Source organism: Monodelphis domestica, chromosome 5 (genome assembly GCF_027887165.1).
Source record: "Monodelphis domestica isolate mMonDom1 chromosome 5, mMonDom1.pri, whole genome shotgun sequence".
Taxonomy (NCBI): domain Eukaryota; kingdom Metazoa; phylum Chordata; class Mammalia; order Didelphimorphia; family Didelphidae; genus Monodelphis; species Monodelphis domestica.
The window spans coordinates 97,053,226-97,059,668 of NC_077231.1; positions in this window are offsets into that span (position 1 = coordinate 97,053,226).

Here is a 6,443-nt window from a genome sequence, read left to right on the forward strand (position 1 = left end):
AATTAAACAGTCCTTAGGGGGAAAATAACCCTCAAGAAAAAAAAATCCTTCATATTTTGGTCTGGCATAGCTAGCCTTCACTCTGATTCCCAGTCACCCATCCTGTAGGTTTCCCAAGGACTATAGGATTAACTTCATGGTTGGACCAAGGACCCAACCCTTTCATTTGAAAGATTCTGAGAGGAGACAATCTCTTATCCAAGGGGGAGTAAAGCACACAGCATTTGGAAGACCTTTTATTTGTTTTGTTTTTTTAATTTTATTTAGTCAATTTAGAACATTATTCCTTGGTTACAAGAATCATATTCTATCCCTCCCTCCCCTCTCCCCAACCTTCCTGTAGCCATTGTGCAATTCCACTGGGTACCACATGTGTCCTTGATCAGAACCTATTTCCATGTTGTTGATGTTTGCACTAGGATGTTCATTTAGAGTCTACATCCCCAGCCATATTCCCTCGACCTATGCAATCAACAGTTGTTTTTCTTTGGTGTTTCTACTCCCACAGTTCCTCTTCTGAATGTGGATAGTGTTCTTTCTCATAGATCCCTCTGGGTTGTTCACAATCATTGCATTGCCACTAATGGAGAAGTCCATTATATTCGATTCTACCACAATGTATCAGTCTCTGTGTACAGTGTTCTCTTGGTTCTGCTCCTCTCTCTCTGCATCAATTCCTGGAGGTTGTTCAAGTTCCCATGAAATTCCTACACTTTATTATTCCTTTGGGCACAATAGTTTTCCATCACTGATATATACCACAATTTGTTCAGCCATTCCCCAATTGAAAGGCATCCCCTCATTTTCCAATTTTTTTGCCACCACAAAGAGCGCAGCTATGAATATTCTTGTACAAGTCTTTTTCCTTATTATCTCTTTGGGGTACAAACACAGCAGTGCTATGGCTGAATCAAAAGGCAGACAGTCTTTTAGTGTCCTTTGGGCATAATTCTAAATTGCCCTCCAGAATGTTTGGATCAATTCACAACTCCACCAGCAATGCATTAATAATGTCCCAACTTTGCCACATCCCCTCCAACATTCATTACTTTCCTTTGCTGTCATGTTAGTCAATCTGCTAGGTTTGAGGTGATACCTCAGAGTTGTTTTGATTTGCATCTCTTTGACTATAAGAGATTTAGAACACTTTTTCATGTGCTTATTAATAGTTTTGATTTCTTTAGCTGAAAATTGCCTATTCATGTCCCTTGCCCATTTATCAATTGGGGAATGGCTTGATTTTTTTGTACAACTGGTTTAGTTCTTTATAAATTTGAATAATTAGACCTTTGTCAACGGTTTTTGTTATCAAGATTGTTTCTCAATTTGTTGCTTCCATTCTAATTTTGGTTGCATTGGTTTTGTTAGTACAAACTTTTTAATTTGATGTAATCAAAATTATTTATTTTATATTTTGTGTTTTTTTCTAACTCTTGCTTGGTTTTAAAATCTTTCCTTTCACAAAGATCTGACATATATGCTATCCTGTGTTCACCTAATTTATTTATAGTTTCCTTCTTTATATTCAGGTCATTCACCCATTCTGAGTTTATCTTGGTGTAGGGTTTGAAATGTTGACCGAAACCTAATCTCTACCATACCCTCTTCCAATTTTCCCAGCACTTTTTGTCAAATAGTAGATTTTAGTCCCCAATTCTGGGATCATTAGGCTTATCATAGACTGTCTTACTGAGGTCACATACCCCAAGTCTATTCCACTGATCCTCCTTTCTTTCTCTTAGAGAGTACTATACAGTTTAGATGACCACTACTTTATAGTATAGTTCGAGATTTGGGACGGCAAGGTCTCCTTCCTTCACATTTTTTGACATGATTTCCCTGGATATCCTTGATCTTTTGTTCTTCCAAATGAACTTTGTTATGGTTTCTTCTAATTCAGTAAAAAAGTTTTTTGGTAGTTCAATGGGTATGGCACTAAATAAGTAAATAAGAATGGGTAGGATTGTCATTTTTATTATGTTAGCTCATCCTACCCATGAGCAGTTAATGTTTTTCAAATTCCTTAGATCTAGTTTTAATTGTGAGGAAAGTGTTTTGTAGTTGTGTTCATATAGGTCCTGTGTTTGTCTCAGCAGATAGATTCCCAAGTATTTTATATTGTCTAGTGTGGTTTTAAATGGAGTTTCTCTTTCTAATTCTCTCTCATCTTTTAAGTGAGATATTTTATGTTTTCTTCTATTTTGTCAGTCTTTTGACTTTGCTTTATTAATTCTTTCTGGTTTGCAAGATCATTGTCTTCCAATTGCCTAGTTGTGGTTTTTAAGGACTGGTTTTCCTTTTTGGTTCGGTCTATCCTGCTTTTCATGGCTTCTAGCTGTTTCTCCAATTGGGAGTTCTTGTCCTTTAAATGTTATTTTCTTTTTGAACTATTTCCCACTTTTCTTGCCAGAAGGCTTCCATCTTTTTGATAAGCTCCAATTTAAATTCTTTGAGAGCTTGTGGAAAATTTCCATTTTGGGGGAAGGGTTTGGTGCATTTATTTGTATTTCCTCTTCTATATTCTCTGTAGCCTGGGTTTTTTCTCCATAAAAATTATCCAGGGTCAACCCCTTCTTCTTGTTTTTCTTAGTGTTGGGAAGTTATTGTTCCTGAGCACTGTTTGCCATCACTGTGGTGGTTTTTTCTTCCCTTTCCAGTCAGAAATCTGAGTGAGATGGGCAGACTCTCTGTGTAGGGAGCAAAGGAGCAAGGATTTTGACTAAGGCCAGCTCTCAAGTCTCTGTAGCTTCTATTGTTTGCTGCCATTCTCTGTGCTTTCTCCCTACGAGTGCCCATGGTCTGTGCTCTTCAGCCTGCTAAAGAATGTCTATCTGCTCTCAGGGGAAGGCTTTGGTGGTCTTAGTCAGCTTCCAAGGACCTTGAGGTGTCCCTCACTCACTCTAGAGGTGCCCCTCTCTTACTCACTGATTCTAGCACATGTTGGCTCTGAATCTGGCTCTGTAGGTGGGGTGGGGGATGGTAGATCAGCTCGAGTTTTGGTGGGAGCTTTTTCACCCCCTCATGGTGTGGAAGTGACCAAATCCCATGTACCTTCAATGCTGCCCCCTACTGTAGAGTCCCTTTGTTCATATGAATTTGGTTATTTTGGTCTTTTGAGGTATTCTATATCTGTGGGTGCTGGGGAGAATAAGAGTACTGTATCTAGACTACCCCCATGCTTACCTGGATGTCTGGAAGACCTTTTAAACTCTATGAGGTTCTACCCTAGAGCAAGATCAACCTGGAGTGGTGAGGATGAAAGCCTTCCACCAGAATGAGAATGGGATGGGGACAACAATTAAAATTTCACTGAATAAGGATCATGGTTTTTCCAGGATGTTGGCTTCTGCCTAGGATGTCTGATTGACCCTTAGTCTGTTTTCAATATGTTTGCCTTAAATCCTGACTCTCTTCAATCTGGTTCAAATACTAGAGAATTAAACTAATTTACAACTATCTAGCACTTTAATGTTTACAAAGTACTTTCCCATCAAAAGGCTTATAAGATAGTTTGTGGAAGTATCTTTATCATAATTGTTTTTATTACTCATTCTTAGGATATATTAGTATGGGACAGGGGAAAAAGACTAGATTTTTGAGCCATAGGATCTGGGTTCAAATCTAAGCTCTACCTACTACCTGAATGACCTTGGGTAAGTCATTGCTTCTCCATGTTTCAGTTTCCTCATGTATAAAACAAGGGGGATGGACAGGATGATTCTTCTATTTCTAGAATTATGATACTATCTGTGTGACCATGGTCAGAACACAGAAACTTTCCCATCCTTGCAAGGTATGGGTTTAGGCTTGTGCTCTGAGTCAATGATCTTTATTTGACAGATAAGAGAATTGAAGGTCAGAGAGAAGTGAAGAGTAGGTGATCCCACACATAAGAAGTGTCTTCTGCCTGTTCTTGGGGCCTGCCTTGAGCTCTGTCCCTCTAATTGGCAGGACCATACATCCCCTGCATGTTCAGAGAATCAGGAAACAGAGTTACAAAAAGAAAGTAAATTCCACCACCCCCTTCCTTTCTTTGCCCTTTAAATTAAATCCCATGCTGCATTTGTAGTGTCTGTAGGTACCTCTATGGCTTTAATCTTCTCCTTTTAATTCATTTGTGATGCTCTAGATGTCGGGCATTTTTCCCCCTTTGGTTCTGTTTAAGGGTATGTTGGTGGGACTGGGATAATGCATCTCCGACAGTGGAAAGTTTTGCATCTTAATTGATTACCCAGAATCCTCTCTGGCTGACAACTTCTGTCACAAATGAAGCATCCAGGTAGAGGAGGGGGCTGAGAAGGGGCTGACAGGGGAAGCCACTGAAGAGTTTTAAAAGGATTTGTGTTAATGCTTTCAAGACATCCCCCTGTGATGTTTCTCAGTCAATAGGAGATTAGATGGGAGTTCAGTTTTAAACAAAGTGCTGCCTCATCACCATCACTCCTAATCCCTTCCTTTCCATTCCCACAATAGGCATCAGTGTAGGAGCATTGCTTACTTACTTACTTAGTTCCTTAGCCACACAAGCCTGTGAAGGTAGCTTTTTTGATTCCCTTGTCCCAGCTGAGATTTGAACACCTTTGTTCTCTTGCAGGTAGGTATCTGAAGAGAACTGGTAAGCTGACCATCTCCAGCCCCAGATGAAAAAATGATTACTTGGTGGATGGGAACTATTTAGAGGAGAGATCCATGATCCAGAGATAGGAAGGGAGAAGAATGAGGAATAAGAGAATGTGCTAGCATATTCAAACATGGTGGACCTTGGTAAGATTGACAAGGAGGCAAGGCTGGCCACCACTGCTCTGAACTTCTTCCTTCTTTATCAGCCCAAAGATTTAGAACAGGAAGGGGACTTGGAAGTCATCTAAGAGCTCTTGGAGTAACACTGCCACTCATGGAGACCACTAAGTATTCTTCTACCCTGGGTCCCACAACTATCATTGAGGAGAATGACCTTTGTGGAGAATGAACCAACCATCTTAAAACCACCAACACTAACCACTAGTAGAGGAGAAGATGAGCCTAAGCACCAGGGTAACAGTTATGCCTTCAAGACTATTGGCTCCTGCTTATACTACCTATTGCCATCATCCAGGGAATTAACCCTTTGGGAAACACAATGTGGCAACTACCTCTACAGCCCCTACAACCTGAATAATCAGTTATTGACTCCCGCAGGGGGAAAAATTCTCAATACCAAAGTTCTTGGCACTGTCAAATGGTTCAATTTTAGATACTGATTTGATTTAATTGGTAGAAATAATATTAACGAATCTGTGTTACCATCCACCTGCTTTGCCACTGAACATTAACACCCACAAGGTCTTTCCATATGTCCCACAGCAGTAATCCTCTCTATTTTCTCCCACTATAATAATATGAGTTCCATGAAATAATGGAATGGTTTGAATTCTATGTACCTCCCCGTCTCAGCAAGGGTGCTTTGTATATACTTAATAAGTGATTTTAAATTCATCGACTCAGTCCAAATCTCCCTTCCAATGAATAAAGAAATTGAAACCAGGTTAAGAAACACAAATCAAAGTCAGAAAAAAACCTTAGAATATAGAACATAAGAGCCAGGAGTTACTTTGGAACAAGGAATATCAGAACTGAGGGCTATACAACAGAAGAGAAAGTGACTTATTTATAATCACCCAGGTAGCAAATAACATTCATGATAGCCATCCCTGCAATTCTCTTTTCCAAGAGAAAAATCCTTGATTCCATCAAGCAATCTTTGTACAGCCTCAAGTCTTCTCAGCACCCTAGTGGGCTTCTTCCCTATGCCCTCTGTAAAGGTTAAAATTAATAAATCAATAAACCTCCAATGTGATAATGTTCTTCTTAAAATATAAGACCTAGAAATACATATAGTAATCTATGTCTCCTGGCTAGAACATTCATTCATTCATTCACCAAGTTTCAATGAGGACAAGCATTTTCTTGGCCCAACAGCCCCTACAGTGCATATGGTGAAGTATTCAAATTGTAGTATTGCTGGACAAATCATACTTAGGATTCTATTCCCAGGGAACCTTCAAATTATAAGATAGAATTCAATGTAGATATTATATAGCCCTTGCCTTCATAGAGCATCCCACTGCAGGATATCCCGTTAAAATTTTTATTGTTCTGTCATTTCTGCCATGTTTGACTGTTTGTGACCCCATAGTTTTCTTGGCAAGATACTAGTTTGTCATTTTCTCTAGATCATTTTATAGATGAAGAAACTTAGGGAAATGGAGGTAAGTGACTTGCCTAGGGTCATATGACTATTAAGACTAGATTTGAACTCAGATCCTCCTGACTTCAGTCCTGGCATTCTATTTTGTGTATCATTAGCTGCCCAGGCAATCAATATAAATAATGTTAATATAATATACAACATTGCATTATTTAATCTGTAAACTTTTGGAGAATCTGAGGGAAGTATGTCAAGA